We start from the raw sequence: 20927 nt of genomic DNA, 5'->3' as shown, positions 1-20927 counted from the left end.
CTATATATTTTTATATATTTTTATATACTTGTACATAACATGCACTCATAATTTCATATTTTTATTTAAATATAAAACATGTTTACTAATGCATCGAGAATTCGATATATTCAGTCCCAATTTTATGGCCATTTTAATATATTTTTTTTCTTTTATTTCAGCATTACAATCTATGGTGAAATATATACGTATATAATTTCTTACTTATTAAATTATCAAAATTATGGAAATATTTGCCCATAGATTGTAAATAAAAATTTTGTCTTTCCACACATGCCCTTTTATATAGTTTTCTGTTACAGAGAGGTGTCGTTTTCATGTTTCAAGATTAAATATTGCAAAATATCCTTTTATATATCAGTGGGTATTAACAACAGTGTTGAAAATAATTTTTCAAGATTTGTCATATTATCACAGTGTATGACATAAAAATAAATTGATAAAGATTACGAATTCATCATGCAAAATTTGTGTTTCAGGTTTTCCAGGTGCTTGGATTAACAAGAAATCCATCTAAAAATAATAATGTGGGAAGATATTCTAATTAGGTATTGATGACGAATGAAGAATTGAAATTATAGAAAATAAAAAATTGAAATATTCAATAAATTTGAACTAAACGTAGTTAATTTCTGTTTCAGGAAATATCATCCAAATTGGAAAGGTTCGATTCTACTCTTTGTTGGTGAATTAAACATAGTTAATTTCTATTTCGGGAAATATCATCCAAATTGGCAAGATTTGATTCCACTCTTCGTTGGTTGTTCTTTTCGTTTGTGAGATATATATGTGTGTATAAAATAATTTTTAGTTTAATATATGTTTTATTTTTAGAAAGTAATAACATTATAAATTTCTTATGTCCACAGGTTATTTGTTTATTATATAAAATATGCATATTGATTTTGATTGTTTCTTGTTTAATTACAAAATGTTTTTAATGTTTTATGTTCACAGGTGACTGTAAACAGGACAATGCTAATTTAAATAAAATTAGCACATTATTTCGATTGCTACTTGTTTAATTATAAAATATTTTGGATGTTTTATATTCACAGGTGGACTATAAATGATGATTTATTACAGGAAATATGAAATTCGCATATTATTTTGATTGCTACCTGTTTAATCATTAAATGTTTTTGACATTTTATGTTCACAGGATTTCAGCATCGTGTGCAACAAGGTTTCACATTAGTTTAATGGGAATAGAATTCCATAAAGGGCTCTATTCTTAACCGGGTAGGTAGGTCGATATTAAACGAATTCATAAGTTTTCGTCTAGTCATGATCGATTAGAAAAAAATTTTTGATTCGTTTCGCGATTGATCTTGTTTCTTTTTTCTAATTATAATTATAATTCTATAAAATTATAATAATTATTATTGAATATGTCATAATAATGATTTTATATAATAGCTTCTAAAGTAATTCATATTAAAAGTAGAGTCTTTAGCCCGTGGGTCTCCGTATGCAGCAACCTCCATGCGGTGGGACCTGGAAATCGATATTACTTACGATATGTGATAAAAATAAATAACGTAAGTACTGTCGAGCTAATGGCTGCATTTAAATTCAATCAAAATTTATTGTGTTCTATGATGATTTTAACTATTTTTCCACTTTGTTTATTTTTCGTATCTCAATAGAGATATAAATAGATTAATTTCTTATTTTACAAACTCATTATTATAGTATATATATACATATTCAATACATAAAATTAAATACATATATACATATGCAACATATATTTTTATTGATATATATATATATTATTGATAACAAAATTGTATGTGTAAATTAATGTTTGTTTGAATAAAAAATTACGTCTAGGCTTTCAAGTAATTAAGAGGAGTCAGTTGCTGCTATATCTTTCGAGAATGGATTGTCTTATCATATGTTTTATTTTTTATCAGAAAATGCACAAATTCTTAATTAAAATTTGAAACTTAATTATCATGAACATTAACATCTTAGTAATTATCTTTTATCTTGCCTTTACAATTTTTATCGTTGATCTAATGATATCTATAATTTTTGTTTAAATAATGTATTTTATAAAAAAGCAATTCATATTTTATATTTTTATTGATAGTAAATATTCAAGATTCCTCAATTATTCGATTTCTCGATTGCATCATATATCAAAATGTAGAATCACGCGTTTAAATGATTTATAGAAATAGATTGATAATAGAAATAAAAAGTGCATTTATATGCTGGTACGTCAAACGGGCGTATTATATTAACTTCTATTGCATTATAGCATTATATATTTTCTTTTTGTTTCAGATGATCATCGTTGAATTCGCTAATATAATCTATTTTCGACTTTGCATACATAGAAAATTACATTTTATTAATTTAGGATAGGGTCTTCTTGTTTCATAGATTGGATTAATTAATAGTTCAATTAATAAGCATTTTTTTATTTGTATTTGCTCGCGATATTAGCAGTGAAATTGGACATCAATTTTTTCGATTTCGTCAAAAAAGCATGTAATGTGATATACGTTTTATGCATTGCTTCGTACTTGGTCTATTTAATCGCGATTTATCTCGATGTATCGATGTAGAAGAACAAGAAAAAACGAACAGAAGACAAGCGCGCGCGACGGATAGATTCTGGAAAATGAACAGTAGTTCATGATTTAACTTTTTAATTAGAACAGCCACTTAGAAGGAATTGTCCGAGGTTTTTTTGATTATTCTTTCATACAAAATTGAATAAATATTTAATTAATTTTTTTGATAAAAAAAGTCTCAATAAAGTCATTGTTTTTGAAAGAAAAAAGTCGAGTAGAATCATTGCTAATAAAAAACAAAGAGACTTGTAGATTCATAGCCCGTAGGATCTAGAATAGGTTAATAAATTTTTAGATCAGGGTTTTCAGCTTTTAACAAACTAATTCCTGTTTTTCACCCCCACCCATGTTTTCTGCATTCTCCTCTATGCGTGTTCCCAGGTGTTACTCGTATGAGTGAGAAATTGTTAGTATGGGTTTAATTTTAAATTTTCCTATATTGGTGACTGTCATAGCGTTAGTGTTTGCACACGATATACCCTGCATCTGTGTGTTCGTGGTAGGTGGTGCATTGTATATTGTTTCGTGATTATTTATAAATAAATACGAATAAAACAAATATACTAATACATTATTATTTAAAATACTATACTAATATATTACAATTCATATCGTTTTGCATAGTAAAGTCAGCATATATTGTAAGTGAATTGAAATCGTATATTGAATGAAATTATTCAATATCAATATAGTGAACGAAAGCATATATTGAAAGGGAAATATTCGCAAGTGAACGTCAGAAAAATGGAATTTCGAACGAAACCCACCTCAGCGGAAGAACGAAACCCACCTAAGGCCCACATCCGAGGGCCTCTCCCAAGGGTCTCACCCGATAGAAGATAGAGTACTTAATCAACAATTTAACCAAAAATTCAAAATAATTGTTTTAATTATAATATGCAGCCATTCGCCCGGTAGTACTTCCGCTATATAATTATTTAAATATCTATATATAATTTAGTTATAAACTTTTGATGTAATTTAGATACAATTTCAATATATAGCAAGTACTACCGACCCAGGTCCCACCGCTTGGAGGTTGCTGCATCTGGGGACCCACGGGCTAACGGTGACTCTACTCTAAAGTTCGCGTGACCGGCGTGATCAAATAATCGACGTTCCATAAAACGAAGTCCCCGGTAGGACTTTTAATCGCGCCCGAACACTCCCGTGAGTGTTAAAATAACGGTGACTCTACTCTAAATTCGCGTCCGCGGCGTTCTATGCACTAACCAAGAAATCAGGCGGCTAACTGAAGGAGGATCCGTCCACTCTTACGGATAGCAAACCACACTACTCGGCAGCACATAAACCGACTCACTAGCACAACCGGTCATTTATTCGTTTTTAGCAATCAAACGTAGTCCATATCGGTAGGACTATAAATCGCGCCCGAACACTCCCGTGAGTGTTAGAAGAACGGTGACTCTACTTTAAATTCGCGTTCGCGGCGTTCTATGCACTAACCAAGAAATTAGGCGGCTAACTGGCGGAGGATCAGTCCACTCTTACGGATAGCAAACCACACTACTCGGAAGCACATAAACCGACTCACTAGCACGACCGGTCATTTATTCGTTTTTAGCAATCAAACGTAGTCCATATCGGTAGGACTTTCAATCGCGCCCGAACACTCCCGTGAGTGTTAGAAGAACGGTGACTCTACTTTAAATTCGCGTTCGCGGCGTTCTATGCACTAACCAAGAAATCAGGCGGCTAACTGGCGGAGGATCAGTCCACTCTTACGGATAGCAAACCACACTACTCGGAAGCACATAAACCGACTCACTAGCACGACCGGTCATTTATTCGTTTTTAGCAATCAAACGTAGTCCATATCGGTAGGACTTTCAATCGCGCCCGAACACTCCCGTGAGTGTTAGAAGAACGGTGACTCTACTTTAAATTCGCGTTCGCGGCGTTCTATGCACTAACCAAGAAATCAGGCGGCTAACTGGCGGAGGATCAGTCCACTCTTACGGATAGCAAACCACACTACTCGGAAGCACATAAACCGACTCACTAGCACGACCGGTCATTTATGCGTTTTTAGCAATCAAACGTAGTCCATATCGGTAGGACTTTCAATCGCGCCCGAACACTCCCGTGAGTGTTAGAAGAACGGTGACTCTACTTTAAATTCGCGTTCGCGGCGTTCTATGCACTAACCAAAAAATCTGGCGGCTAACTGGCGGAGGGTGAGTCCACTCTTACGGATAGCAAACGATACTATTCGGCAGCACATAAACCGACACACTAGCACGACCGGTCATTTATTCTTTTTTAGCAATCAAACGTAGTCCATATCGGTAGGACTTTCAATCGCGCCCGAACACTCCCGTGAGTGTTAGAAGAACGGTGACTCTACTTTAAATTCGCGTTCGCGGCGTTCTATGCACTAACCAAAAAATCTGGCGGCTAACTGGCGGAGGGTGAGTCCACTCTTACGGATAGCAAACGATACTATTCGGCAGCACATAAACCGACACACTAGCACGACCGGTCATTTATTCTTTTTTAGCAATCAAACGTAGTCCATATCGGTAGGACTTTTAATCGCGCCCGAACACTCCCGTGAGTGTTAGAAGAACGGTGACTCTACTTTAAATTCGCGTTCGCGGCGTTCTATGCACTAACCAAGAAATCAGGCGGCTAACTGGCGGAGGATCAGTCCACTCTTACGGATAGCAAACCACACTACTCGGAAGCACATAAACCGACTCACTAGCACGACCGGTCATTTATGCGTTTTTAGCAATCAAACGTAGTCCATATCGGTAGGACTTTCAATCGCGCCCGAACACTCCCGTGAGTGTTAGAAGAACGGTGACTCTACTTTAAATTCGCGTTCGCGGCGTTCTATGCACTAACCAAAAAATCTGGCGGCTAACTGGCGGAGGGTGAGTCCACTCTTACGGATAGCAAACGATACTATTCGGCAGCACATAAACCGACACACTAGCACGACCGGTCATTTATTCTTTTTTAGCAATCAAACGTAGTCCATATCGGTAGGACTTTTAATCGCGCCCGAACACTCCCGTGAGTGTTAGAAGAACGGTGACTCTACTTTAAATTCGCGTTCGCGGCGTTCTATGCACTAACCAAGAAATCAGGCGGCTAACTGGAGGAGGGTCAGTCCACTCTTACGGATAGCAAACCACACTACTCGGCAGCACATAAACCGACTCACTAGCACGACCGGTCATTTATTCGTTTTTAGCAATCAAACGTAGTCCATATCGGTAGGACTTTTATTCGCGCCCGAGAACACCACGTCTCTGCCCGCCGACAAAGGCGTGAGAGTTCTTCCTATCCTTCCCGTATTCGCGTCTAGCAATCGATTATGAAACGAACATTTCGACGATTTATGGGATCACCCTCGCCGATATGTCGAAGTCCATGAACTGGAGGAGAAGCAGAAGAGAAAGAGAAGAAAGGAAAGCCGGAACATGCGCGCATGTGAAGAGGATAGAATTCGGAAGAGAAAAGAGAAGGCATATCCGGCAAAGAACACGTGCACGTGTGAGAACGATGAAATGGAAAAGAAAAGATGGACATCGAATGTAGCTACACTCGACCAAAACCGGAGTACGAAAATCGAGCTCGATTTTTCGATACTGAAAGGAGGAAACCCGCACAGAAGCCCACACCTATGAGCCCAACTCATAGGTCCCACCCGAAAGAAATTAGAATAATGAGCCTTGAGTATTTATTTCCGAGTATAGGGAAGATGTATGAAACAATGTAAAATGCACGAAGTTCGATGTTTAATTGGAATTGCATAGAAAAGATTTTGGAAAAATCTTAAAGAACGCAGCCATTCGCAAGATGATACTTGCAGCCTACAAGATTTCGACATATCACAAGTACTTCCGACCCAGGTGCCACAGCGTGGAGGTTGCTGCTTTTTGAGACCCACGGACTAACGGCGGCTTTACTCTTTACTACTTCTACTACTATCAAGAAAGCAAAGCATGAGGGCGATCTCCACTCCCGACGAATTCAAGCCACCAAACGCTAAAATTGCAGCCCCTTGCGTCTCCGCATTTTTGAACCGCCTTACGCATAGCTCAACAATCCAACATCGAAAGCTTCGATCACCACTTGAGCACAACCGGACAAACGCCGGAATCCAAAATTGAATCTACCGCAGTTACGATACTTACGCGAGCATTCCAGAAACACTCACACGAATATGTTGAATACGTTAGAGCCAATGTTGGACTTAAACGCGCCCGAGAACACCAACGCCTTTGCTAGCCGACATAAGCGAGTGTCCTTCTATCTTGCCCGAACGGGAGAAAAGAAAGTCTTTCACGCCTGAGGTAGAAAGATTCTTTAAACACCCGTGTAAAAATCTAAGTCCCTCGATGGTCCTTGGGTGACGCAACGATTGCTGACACCTGGAAATAAACGGACTAACGAGGATTCTATTCTGAAATCCACGAACCGAGATGCTTTTCCGCTTCGGGAGTTTCGAGTTTCTCAGCAAACTGGAGATGTATAAAACCCCGCTTACAGATTGCTCCACCGTCCACACCGTCGGCTTCAGACATCTCGAGACACGACCGGTCGTGTCTACATTTCGATTTTAAAAGTCAAAACGTAGTCCTCGGTAGGACTAAATCTCGCGATCGCGAACACCCATACGCGTGCCGGCCGTCACGCGCGTGAGTGTTTTACCTATCATTCGCGTACAGAAGCAAGGAGACATACCCTTTCTGCATATAATAAAGATTATATGCAGAAAGGTTCCTTTAACTTCCGTGTAAAAATCCCACGTCGATAGGTCCAGCGATCACCTAACTTGAAACAGAAAAAGGACAACAGAATATATTACATATATTTAAAAGAATATATTTATATATATAGTAAAATATGAGTAAAAATTAAAAAGATAACATAAATTAAATATAAATTCAAAAATTAAAAAGATAAGAATTAAATATAAAAGCAAAAATTAAAAAGTTAATAAAAATTAAATATAAGAGCAAAAATTATATGTAATATTATATGCAAAAGACGTTTATATTCAAAAAGATCCCTGTAAAAGTTTAATTTCACGATGATCCATTCCTCGATGATCGCTCGTTCGATGATCGCTCCCTCGATGATCTAACCTGAAACATAAAAGGAGTAAAAAAAAAGTGGAGATGAATGAAAAAGAAGAAAGGAAAAGAAACGATGTAGAGAAAAATAGAAAAAGAAACGTGGAGTATTTGCGTAAATGAACGTGAGAAAAATAAAATTCCGGACGATTATTTTGCATCTCGAAAATCATTTCGCTCGAGGAAGATCAGAGTACCATTATTGAGTTCGATTTTTCCCTAGTGAAAGAACCATACCCGCCTAAGGCCCACACCCGAGGGCCCATCCCAAGGGTCCCACCCGATAGAAGATAGAGTACTTAATCAACAATTTAACCAAAAATTCAAAATAATTGTTTTAACTATAATATGCAGCCATTCGCCCGGTAGTACTTCCGCTATATAATTATTTAAATATCTATATATAATGTAGTTATAAACTTTTGATGTAATTCAGATACAATTTCAATATATTGCAAGTGCTACCGACCCAGGTCCCACCGCTTGGAGGTTGCTGCATCTGGGGACCCACGGGCTAACGGTGACTCTACTCTAAAGTTCGCGTGACCGGCGTGATCAAATTATCGACGTTCCATAAAACGAAGTTCCCGGTAGGACTTTTAATCGCGCCCAAACACTCCCGTGAGTGTTAAAATAACGGTGACTCTACTTTAAATTCGCGTTCGCGGCGTTCTATGCACTAACCAAGAAATCAGGCGGCTAATTGGAGTAGGATCTGTCCATTCTTACGGATAGCAAACCACACTACTCGGCAGCACATAAACCGACTCACTAGCACGATCGGTCATTTATTCGTTTTTAGCCATCAAACGTAGTCCATATCGGTAGGACTTTTAATCGCGCCCGAACACTCCCGTGAGTGTTAGAAGAACGGTGACTCTACTGTAAATTCGCGTTCGCGGCGTTCTATGCACTAACCAAGAAATCGGGCGGCTAACTCGAGAAGGATCAGTCCACTCTTACGGGTAGCAAACCACAATACTCGGCAGCACATAAACCGACTCACTAGCACGACCGGTCATTTATTCGTTTTTAGCAATCAAACGTAGTCCATATCGGTAGGACTTTCAATCGCGCCCGAACACTCCCGTGAGTGTTAGAAGAACGGTGACTCTACTTTAAATTCGCGTTCGCGGCGTTCTATGCACTAACCAAGAAATCAGGCGGCTAACTGGAGGAGGGTCAGTCCACTCTTACGGATAGCAGACCACACTACTTGGCAGCACATAAACCGACTCACTAGCACGACCGGTCATTTATTCGTTTTTAGCAATCAAACGTAGTCCATATCGGTAGGACTTTTATTCGCGCCCGAGAACACCACGTCTCTGCCCGCCGACAAAAGCGTGAGAGTTCTTCCTATCCTTCCCGTATTCGCGTCTAGCAATCGATTATGAAACGAACATTTCGACGATTTATGGGATCACCCTCGCCGATATGTCGAAGTCCATGAACTGGAGGAGAAGCAGAAGAGAAAGAGAAGAAAGGAAAGCCGGAACATGCGCGCATGTGAAGAGGATAGAATTCGGAAGAGAAAAGAGAAGGTATATCCGGCAAAGAACACGTGCACGTGTGAGAACGATGAAATGGAAAAGAAAAGATGGACATCGAATGTAGCTACACTCGACCAAAACCGGAGTCCGAAAATCGAGCTCGATTTTTCGATACTGAAAGGAGGAAACCCGCACAGAAGCCCACACCCATGAGCCCAACTCATAGGTCCCACCCGAAAGAAATTAGAATAATGAGCCTTGAGTATTTATTTCCGAGTATAGGGAAGATGTATGAAATAATGTAAAATGCACGAAGTTCGATGTTTAATTGGACTTGCATAGAAAAGATTTTGGAAAAATCTTAAAGAACGCAGCCATTCGCAAGGTGATACTTGCAGCCTACAAGATTTCGACATATCACAAGTACTTCCGACCCAGGTCCCACCGCGTGGAGGTTGCTGCTTTTGGAGACCCACGGACTAACGGTGGCTCTACTCTTTACTACTTCTACTACTATCAAGAAAGCAAAGCATGAGGGCGATCTCCACTCCCGACGAATTCAAGCCATCAAACGCTAAAATTGCAGCCCCTTGCGTCTCCGCATTTTTGAACCGACTTACGCATAGCTCAACAATCCAACATCGAAAGCTTCGATCACCACTTGAGCACAACCGGACAAACGCCGGAATCCAAAATTGAATCTACCGCAGTTACGATACTTACGCGAGCATTCCAGAAACACTCACACGAATATGTTGAATACGTTAGAGCCAATTTAGGACTTTGTCGCGCTCGAGAACACCAACGCCTTTGCTAGCCGACATAAGCGAGTGTCCTTCTATCTTGCCCGAACGGGAGAAAAGAAAGTCTTCCACGCCTGAGGTAGAAAGATTCTTTAAACACCCGTGTAAAAATCTAAGTCCCTCGATGGTCCTTGGGTGATGCAACGATTGCTGACACCTGGAAATAAACGGACTAACGAGGATTCTATTCTAAAATCCACGAACCGAGATGTTTTTCCGCTTTGGGAGTTTCGAGCTTCTCAGCAAACTGGAGATGTATAAAATCCCGCTTACAGATTGCTCCACCGTCCACACCGTCGGCTTCAGACATCTCGAGACACGACCAGTCGTGTCTACATTTCGATTTCAAAAATCAAAACGGAGTCCTCGGTAGGACTAAATCTCGCGATCGCGAACACCCATACGCGTGCCGGCCGTCACGCGCGTGAGTGTTTTACCTATCATTCGCGTACAGAAGCAAGGAGACATACCCTTCCTGCATATAATATAGATTATATGCAGAGAGGTTCCTTTAACTTCCGTGTAAAAATCCCACGTCGATAGGTCCAGCGATCACCTAACTTGAAACAGAAAAAGGACAACAGAATATATTACATATATTTAAAAGAATATATTTATATATATAGTAAAATATGAGTAAAAATTGAAAAGATAACACAAATTAAATATAAAAGCAAAAATTAAAAAGTTAATAAAAATTAAATATAAGAGCAAAAATTATATGTAATATTATATGCAAAAGACGTTTATATTCAAAAAGATCCCTGTAAAAGTTTAATTTCACGATGATCCATTCCTCGATGATCGCTCGTTCGATGATCGCTCCCTCGATGATCTAACCTGAAACATAAAAGGAGTAAAAAAAAAGTGGAGATGAATGAAAAAGAAGAAAGGAAAAGAAACGATGTAGAGAAAAATAGAAAAAGAAACGTGGAGTATTTGCGTAAATGAACGTGAGAAAAATAAAATTCCGGACGATTATTTTGCATCTCGAAAATCATTTCGCTCGAGGAAGATCAGAGTACCATTATTGAGTTCGATTTTTCCCTAGTGAAAGAACCATACCCGCCTAAGGCCCACACCCGAGGGCCCATCCCAAGGGTCCCACCCGATAGAAGATAGAGTACTTAATCAACAATTTAACCAAAAATTCAAAATAATTGTTTTAACTATAATATGCAGCCATTCGCCCGGTAGTACTTCCGCTATATAATTATTTAAATATCTAGATATAATGTAGTTATAAACTTTTGATGTAATTCAGATACAATTTCAATATATTGCAAGTGCTACCGACCCAGGTCCCACCGCTTGGAGGTTGCTGCATCTGGGGACCCACGGGCTAACGGTGACTCTACTCTAAAGTTCGCGTGACCGGCGTGATCAAATTATCGACGTTCCATAAAACGAAGTTCCCGGTAGGACTTTTAATCGCGCCCAAACACTCCCGTGAGTGTTAAAATAACGGTGACTCTACTTTAAATTCGCGTTCGCGGCGTTCTATGCACTAACCAAGAAATCAGGCGGCTAATTGGAGTAGGATCTGTCCATTCTTACGGATAGCAAACCACACTACTCGGCAGCACATAAACCGACTCACTAGCACGATCGGTCATTTATTCGTTTTTAGCCATCAAACGTAGTCCATATCGGTAGGACTTTTAATCGCGCCCGAACACTCCCGTGAGTGTTAGAAGAACGGTGACTCTACTGTAAATTCGCGTTCGCGGCGTTCTATGCACTAACCAAGAAATCGGGCGGCTAACTCGAGAAGGATCAGTCCACTCTTACGGGTAGCAAACCACAATACTCGGCAGCACATAAACCGACTCACTAGCACGACCGGTCATTTATTCGTTTTTAGCAATCAAACGTAGTCCATATCGGTAGGACTTTCAATCGCGCCCGAACACTCCCGTGAGTGTTAGAAGAACGGTGACTCTACTTTAAATTCGCGTTCGCGGCGTTCTATGCACTAACCAAGAAATCAGGCGGCTAACTGGAGGAGGGTCAGTCCACTCTTACGGATAGCAGACCACACTACTTGGCAGCACATAAACCGACTCACTAGCACGACCGGTCATTTATTCGTTTTTAGCAATCAAACGTAGTCCATATCGGTAGGACTTTTATTCGCGCCCGAGAACACCACGTCTCTGCCCGCCGACAAAAGCGTGAGAGTTCTTCCTATCCTTCCCGTATTCGCGTCTAGCAATCGATTATGAAACGAACATTTCGACGATTTATGGGATCACCCTCGCCGATATGTCGAAGTCCATGAACTGGAGGAGAAGCAGAAGAGAAAGAGAAGAAAGGAAAGCCGGAACATGCGCGCATGTGAAGAGGATAGAATTCGGAAGAGAAAAGAGAAGGTATATCCGGCAAAGAACACGTGCACGTGTGAGAACGATGAAATGGAAAAGAAAAGATGGACATCGAATGTAGCTACACTCGACCAAAACCGGAGTCCGAAAATCGAGCTCGATTTTTCGATACTGAAAGGAGGAAACCCGCACAGAAGCCCACACCCATGAGCCCAACTCATAGGTCCCACCCGAAAGAAATTAGAATAATGAGCCTTGAGTATTTATTTCCGAGTATAGGGAAGATGTATGAAATAATGTAAAATGCACGAAGTTCGATGTTTAATTGGACTTGCATAGAAAAGATTTTGGAAAAATCTTAAAGAACGCAGCCATTCGCAAGGTGATACTTGCAGCCTACAAGATTTCGACATATCACAAGTACTTCCGACCCAGGTCCCACCGCGTGGAGGTTGCTGCTTTTGGAGACCCACGGACTAACGGTGGCTCTACTCTTTACTACTTCTACTACTATCAAGAAAGCAAAGCATGAGGGCGATCTCCACTCCCGACGAATTCAAGCCATCAAACGCTAAAATTGCAGCCCCTTGCGTCTCCGCATTTTTGAACCGACTTACGCATAGCTCAACAATCCAACATCGAAAGCTTCGATCACCACTTGAGCACAACCGGACAAACGCCGGAATCCAAAATTGAATCTACCGCAGTTACGATACTTACGCGAGCATTCCAGAAACACTCACACGAATATGTTGAATACGTTAGAGCCAATTTAGGACTTTGTCGCGCTCGAGAACACCAACGCCTTTGCTAGCCGACATAAGCGAGTGTCCTTCTATCTTGCCCGAACGGGAGAAAAGAAAGTCTTCCACGCCTGAGGTAGAAAGATTCTTTAAACACCCGTGTAAAAATCTAAGTCCCTCGATGGTCCTTGGGTGATGCAACGATTGCTGACACCTGGAAATAAACGGACTAACGAGGATTCTATTCTAAAATCCACGAACCGAGATGTTTTTCCGCTTTGGGAGTTTCGAGCTTCTCAGCAAACTGGAGATGTATAAAATCCCGCTTACAGATTGCTCCACCGTCCACACCGTCGGCTTCAGACATCTCGAGACACGACCAGTCGTGTCTACATTTCGATTTCAAAAATCAAAACGGAGTCCTCGGTAGGACTAAATCTCGCGATCGCGAACACCCATACGCGTGCCGGCCGTCACGCGCGTGAGTGTTTTACCTATCATTCGCGTACAGAAGCAAGGAGACATACCCTTCCTGCATATAATATAGATTATATGCAGAGAGGTTCCTTTAACTTCCGTGTAAAAATCCCACGTCGATAGGTCCAGCGATCACCTAACTTGAAACAGAAAAAGGACAACAGAATATATTACATATATTTAAAAGAATATATTTATATATATAGTAAAATATGAGTAAAAATTGAAAAGATAACACAAATTAAATATAAAAGCAAAAATTAAAAAGTTAATAAAAATTAAATATAAGAGCAAAAATTATATGTAATATTATATGCAAAAGACGTTTATATTCAAAAAGATCCCTGTAAAAGTTTAATTTCACGATGATCCATTCCTCGATGATCGCTCGTTCGATGATCGCTCCCTCGATGATCTAACCTGAAACATAAAAGGAGTAAAAAAAAAGTGGAGATGAATGAAAAAGAAGAAAGGAAAAGAAACGATGTAGAGAAAAATAGAAAAAGAAACGTGGAGTATTTGCGTAAATGAACGTGAGAAAAATAAAATTCCGAACGATTATTTTGCATCTCGAAAATCATTTCGCTCGAGGAAGATCAGAGTACCATTATTGAGTTCGATTTTTCCCTAGTGAAAGAACCATACCCGCCTAAGGCCCACACCCGAGGGCCCATCCCAAGGGTCCCACCCGATAGAAGATAGAGTACGTAATCAACAATTTAACCAAAAATTCAAAATAATTGTTTTAACTATAATATGCAGCCATTCGCCCGGTAGTACTTCGGCTATATAATTATTTAAATATCTATATATAATGTAGTTATAAACTTTTGATGTAATTCAGATACAATTTCAATATATTGCAAGTACTACCGACCCAGGTCCCACCGCTTGGAGGTTGCTGCATCTGGGGACCCACGGGCTAACGGTGACTCTACCCTAAAGTTCGCGTGACCGGCGTGATCAAATAATCGACGTTCCGTAAAACGAAGTTTCCGGTAGGACTTTTAATCGCGCCCGAACACTCCCGTGAGTGTTAAAATAACGGTGACTCTACTTTAAATTCGCATTCGCGGCGTTCTATGCACTAACCAAGAAATCAGGCGGCCAATTGGAGTAGGATCTGTCCATTCTTACGGATAGCAAACCACACTACTCGGCAGCACATAAACCGACTCACTAGCACGATCGGTCATTTATTCGTTTTTAGCAATCAAACGTAGTCCATATCGGTAGGACTTTTAATCGCGCCCGAACACTCCCGTGAGTGTTAGAAGAACGGTGACTCTACTGTAAATTCGCGTTCGCGGCGTTCTATGCATTAACCAAGAAATCAGGCGGCTAACTGGATGAGGGTGGGTCCACTCTTACGGATAGCAAACCACACTACTCGGCAGCACATAAACCGACTCACTAGCACGATCGGTCATTTATTCGTTTTTAGCAATCAAACGTAGTCCATATCGGTAGGACTTTTAATCGCGCCCGAACACTCCCGTGAGTGTTAGAAGAACGGTGACTCTACTGTAAATTCGCGTTCGCGGCGTTCTATGCATTAACCAAGAAATCAGGCGGCTAACTGGATGAGGGTGAGTCCACTCTTACGGATAGCAAACCACACTACTCGGCAGCACATAAACCGACTCACAAGCACGATCGGTCATTTATTCGTTTTTAGCAATCAAACGTAGTCCATATCGGTAGGACTTTTAATCGCGCCCGAACACTCCCGTGAGTGTTAGAAGAACGGTGACTCTACTGTAAATTCGCGTTCGCGGCGTTCTATGCACTAACCAAGAAATCGGGCGGCTAACTCGAGAAGGATCAGCCCACTCTTACGGGTAGCAAACCACAATACTCGGCAGCACATAAACCGACTCACAAGCACGATCGGTCATTTATTCGTTTTTAGCAATCAAACGTAGTCCATATCGGTAGGTCTTTTAATCGCGCCCGAACACTCCCGTGAGTGTTAGAAGAACGATGACTCTACTTTAAATTCGCGTTCGCGGCGTTCTATGCACTAACCAAGAAATCAGGCGGCTAACTGGAGGAGGGTGAGTCCACTCTTACGGATAGCAAACCACACTACTTGGCAGCACATAAACCGACTCACTAGCACGACCGGTCATTTATTCGTTTTTAGCAATCAAACGTAGTCCATATCGGTAGGACTTTTATTCGCGCCCGAGAACACCACGTCTCTGCCCGCCGACAAAGGCGTGAGCGTTCTTCCTATCCTTCCCGTATTCGCGTCTAGCAATCGATTATGAAACGAACATTTCGACGATTTATGGGATCACCCTCGCCGATATGTCGAAGTCTGATGAACTGGAGGAGAAGCAGAAGAGAAAGAGAAGAAAAGAAAGCCGGAACATGCGCGCATGTGAAGAGGATACAATTCGGAAGAGAAAAGAGAAGGCATATCCGGCAAAGAACACGTGCACGTGTGAGAACGATGAAATGGAAAAGAAAAGATGGACATAGAATGTAGCTACATTCGACCAAAACCAGAGTACGAAAATCGAGCTCGATTTTTCGATACTGAAAGGAGGAAACCCGCACAGAAGCCCACACCCACGAGCCCAACTCATAGGTCCCACCCGAAAGAAATTAGAATAATGAACCTTGAGTATTTATTTCCGAGTATAGGGAAGATGTATGAAACAATGTAAAATGCACGAAGTTCGATGTTTAATTGGAATTGCATAGAAAAGATTTTGGAAAAATCTTAAAGAACGCAGCCATTCGCAAGGTGATACTTGCAGCCTACAAGATTTCGACATATCACAAGTACTTCCGACCCAGGTGCCACCGCGTGGAGGTTGCTGCTTTTGGAGACCCACGGACTAACGGTGGCTCTACTCTTTACTACTTCTACTACTATCAAGAAAGCAAAGCATGGGGGCGATCTCCACTCCCGATCCGTCCTTGGCCGATGAAACGCTTCCGGCACGTGGAAATACACGAGCTAACGGGGTTTCTACTCTAAAGTCCACGATCCGAGATGCCTTTCCGCTTCGGGAGCTTCGAGCTTCTCAGCAAACTGGAGATGTATAAAACCCCGCTTACAGATTGCTCCACCGTCCACACCGTCGGCTTCAGACATCTCGAGACACGACCGGTCGTGTCTACATTTCGATTTCAAAGAACAAAATGAAGTCCTCGGTAGGACTAAATCTCGCGATCGCGAACACCCATACGCGTGCCGGCCGTCACGCGCGTGAGTGTTTTCCCTATCATTCGCGTACGGAAGCAAGGAGACATACCCTTCCTGCATATAATATAGATTATATGCAGAGAGGTTCCTTTAACTTCCGTGTAAAAATCCCACGACGATAGGTCCAGCGATCATCTAACTTGAAACAGAAAAAGAATAAAACAAAAAGAGATAATTATATACAAAAATAATATGCAATATTATATGGAAAAAGCCATTTATATATAAAAATGCATTTAAAATCAAAATGCAATTAAATAATGATATTAATAATTAATAAATGAATTAATGATTAAATAAAATAAAATAAAAAACAAATATACAATTAAAACTTCCCTGTAAAAATTAATTTCACGATGATCGGTCCTTCGATGATCTAACCTGAAACAGAGAAAGAATATAAAAAGAAATGAATATATGAGCAAAAATTAAAAAGATAATAAAAATTAAATATAAAAGCAAAAATTAAAAAAATCACGAAAATTAAATATAAAAACCAAAATTATATGCAAAATTATATACAAAAACTTTCCTGTAATAATTTATTTTCACGATGATCGGTCCCTCAATGATCGGTCTCTCGATAGTCTAACCTGAAATAGAAAAAAGTAAAAGAATAAGAGAAAAGAAAAAAGAAAAAAGAGAAGAGGAAAAGAAAAGAAAAGAAAAGGAAAAAACGAAGAAAAGAAACACGGAACATGTCCGAGAGAAAGATAGAACTAAGAAAAATGGATAAGTATCTCGAAGATCATTTCACTAGACAAAATTCAGAGTATCATAAATGAGTTTAATTTTATTCCTAACGAGAGAACGAAACCCGCCTAAGGCCCACACCCGAGGGCCCCTCCCAAGGGTCCCACCCGAGAGAAACTAAAATAATTAATCTCGAATGATTGTTTTAACTATTACATAGCTATACGTTTCAATGAATAGAAATGACTATGAATTATATTGCTGGTGAAGATGTTTGAAACAATGTGAAATGTAATTTGGAATTACATAGAAAAGATTTTGGAAAATTCGTTGAAGCATACAGCCATTTGCTCGATAATACTTGTATCCCATAAAATTTTGATGTATCTACAAGTATCACCGACCCAGGTCCCACCGCGTGGAGGTTGCTGCATCTTGGGACCCACGGGCTAACGAGGAATCTACTCTAAAATCCGCGAACCGAGATGCCTTTCCGCTTCGGGAGCTTCGGGCTTCTCAGCAAACTGGAGATGTATAAAACCCCGCTTACAGATTGCTCCACCGTCCACACCGTCGGCTTCAGACATCTCGAGACACGACCGGTCGTGTCTACATTTCGATTTCAAAGAACAAAACGAAGTCCTCGGTAGGACTAAATCTCACGATCGCGAACACCCATACGCGTGCCGGCCGTCACGCGCGTGAGTGTTTTCCCTATCATTCGCGTACGGAAGCAAGGAGACATACCCTTCCTGCATATAATATAGATTATATGCAGAGAGGTTCCTTTAACTTCCGTGTAAAAATCCCACGACGATAGGTCCAGCGATCATCTAACTTGAAACAGAAAAAGAATAAAACAAAAAGAGATAATTATATACAAAAATAATATGCAATATTATATGGAAAAAGCCATTTATATATAAAAATGCATTTAAAATCAAAATGCAATTAAATAATGATATTAATAATTAATAAATGAATTAATGATTAAATAAAATAAAATAAAAAACAAATATACAATTAAAACTTCCCTGTAAAAATTAATTTCACGATGATCGGTCCTTCGATGATCTAACCTGAAACAGAGAAAGAATATAAAAAGAAATAAATATATGAGCAAAAATTAAAAAGATAATAAAAATTAAATATAAAAGCAAAAATTAAAAAAATCACGAAAATTAAATATAAAAACCAAAATTATATGCAAAATTATATACAAAAACTTTCCTGTAATAATTTATTTTCACGATGATCGGTCCCTCAATGATCGGTCTCTCGATAGTCTAACCTGAAATAGAAAAAAGTAAAAGAATAAGAGAAAAGAAAAAAGAAAAAAGAGAAGAGGAAAAGAAAAGAAAAGAAAAGGAAAAACGAAGAAAAGAAACACGGAACATGTCCGAGAGAAAGATAGAACTAAGAAAAATGGATAAGTATCTCGAAGATCATTTCACTAGACAAAATTCAGAGTATCATAAATGAGTTTAATTTTATTCCTAACGAGAGAACGAAACCCGCCTAAGGCCCACACCCGAGGGCCCCTCCCAAGGGTCCCACCCGAGAGAAACTAAAATAATTAATCTCGAATGATTGTTTCAATTGCTGCAAGGCTGTACCTTTCAATGAATTGAAATGATTGCGTATTTATTGCCGAATGTACGGAAGGTGTAAGAAACAATGTAAAATGTACGAACTTCGACGTTCCATTTGGAATTATATCGAAAAGATTTTGGAAAAGATTTGGAAATATGCAGCCATTCGCTCGGTAATACTTGCATACCGTAAGACGTTGACATAGGGCAAGTACTTCCGACCCAGGTCCCACCGCGAGGAGGTTGCTGCTTCTGAGGACCCACGGGCTAACGGAGACTCTACTCTAAAATCCGCGAACCGAGATGCCTTTCCGCTTCGGGAGCTTCGGGCTTCTCAGCAAACTGGAGATGTATAAAACCCCGCTTACAGATTGCTCCACCGTCCACACCGTCGGCTTCAGACATCTCGAGACACGACCGGTCGTGTCTATTTCGATTTAAAAAATCAAAGCGGAGTCCTCGGTAGGACTTAATCTCGCGCTCGCGAACACCCACGCGCGTGCCGGCCGTCACGCCCGTGAGTGTTTTTCCTATCATTCGCGTACGGAAGCAAGGAGACATATCCTCCCTACATATAATAAAGATTATATGCAGAAAGGTTCCTTTAACTTCCGTGTAAAAATCCCACGATTATCCGTCCCTCGATCACCTAATCTGAAACAGAAGAAGAATAGAAGTAGAGATAAAATAAAAGCAAACATTAAAGAGATATTAAAAATTAAACATAAAAGCAAAAATTAAAAAGTACATTAAAGTTAAATATAAAAGCAAAAATTAAAAATATAATAAAAACTGAATATAAAAGCAAAAATTAAAAAGTTAGTAAATGTTAAATATAAGAGTAAACATTATATGGAAAATTATATGCAAAAAGACATTTATATTTAATAAATTCCCTGTAAAAATTTAATTTCATGATGATCCTTTCTCGATGATCCGTTCCTCGATGTTCTGCTCTGAAACATAAAAAAAAAACATTAGAAAAATGTAAAGAAATACAAAGAAAAGAGGAAAAGAGAAGAAGAAAAGAAAAATAGAGAATGAAACGAGGAGTATTTGCGTAAATGTGCTTGAAAGAAATAGAATTCCGGACGATGAGTGTGCATTCCGTAGAAATCGTTTCACACGACAAAAATCAAAGTACCATAATTGAGTTTGATTTTTCCCTAGTGAAAGAACCGAACCCGCCTAAGGCCCACACCCGAGGGCCCCTCCCAAGGGTCCCACCCGAGAGAAGATAGAGGAGTTAATGAACAAGTTAATCAATTGTTTAAAATAATCGTTCAATCTACAATATGCAACCATAGGCTGAGTAATACTGGAATCCTGTTAGGTATCTTTCCTGTAAAAGTGAGACGAGAATATGCTATGTATTTAAATGTTCTTGTTTCATTCCCATGTGCACTTTTATACAATGTACTTTCAGTGGTCCTCACAATTGCCATTTTATATACGTTTCGAAATTATTACTTTAATATAAAACTTGATTTTATAAAAATAAAATTACGGATTTAATTGGAGACTAATGATTAATAAAAGTTAATAAAAGTAATTAATATAATAAATAAAAATATATAATCATTGATCATCAAAAGTCTATAATTACTAAAAGTATATAATTAATATAATGAATAAAAGTATATAAGTATAAAAGTAAAGAAGAATAAGTATAAATGACAGAGAACATAAGTGCGACAGAAAAGTTTTCTGTGCGTTTTCGTATTAACTTTATAACTTTATTAATTTAGAATTTTCATATATCCGATCTATTTATCTGTTAAAGTATGATTAGTAATATAAAATGTAATTAATTTAACGTCTAACTGAAATTTGAGAGAAGAGAGATTTTGGAAAAAGATCGAAATATGCAGCCATCCGCCCGG

General features: G+C 39.2%; 1 long non-coding RNA gene across 2 annotated transcripts; it reads left to right on the top strand.

Moving 5' to 3' along the window:
• Nucleotides 1-136: 136 nt before the first annotated feature.
• On the top strand, nucleotides 137-18863 carry LOC127063641 (uncharacterized). 2 transcript variants are annotated; one of them, XR_007781439.1, is made up of 3 exons: nucleotides 137-6488; nucleotides 9647-11312; nucleotides 14437-18863. It is a non-coding gene; the product is annotated as an uncharacterized LOC127063641 (long non-coding RNA). The 2 variants fall into 2 exon arrangements; XR_007781438.1 differs by having other exon boundaries at nucleotides 9647-12367; nucleotides 15961-18863.
• Nucleotides 18864-20927: the final 2064 nt, after the last annotated feature.

The sequence above is a fragment of the Vespula vulgaris genome, chromosome 5 (genome assembly GCF_905475345.1).
Source record: "Vespula vulgaris chromosome 5, iyVesVulg1.1, whole genome shotgun sequence".
Classification (NCBI taxonomy): domain Eukaryota; kingdom Metazoa; phylum Arthropoda; class Insecta; order Hymenoptera; family Vespidae; genus Vespula; species Vespula vulgaris.
The sequence above is the reverse complement of the archived record's forward strand: the minus strand, read 5'-3'. Positions and strand labels throughout refer to the sequence as shown.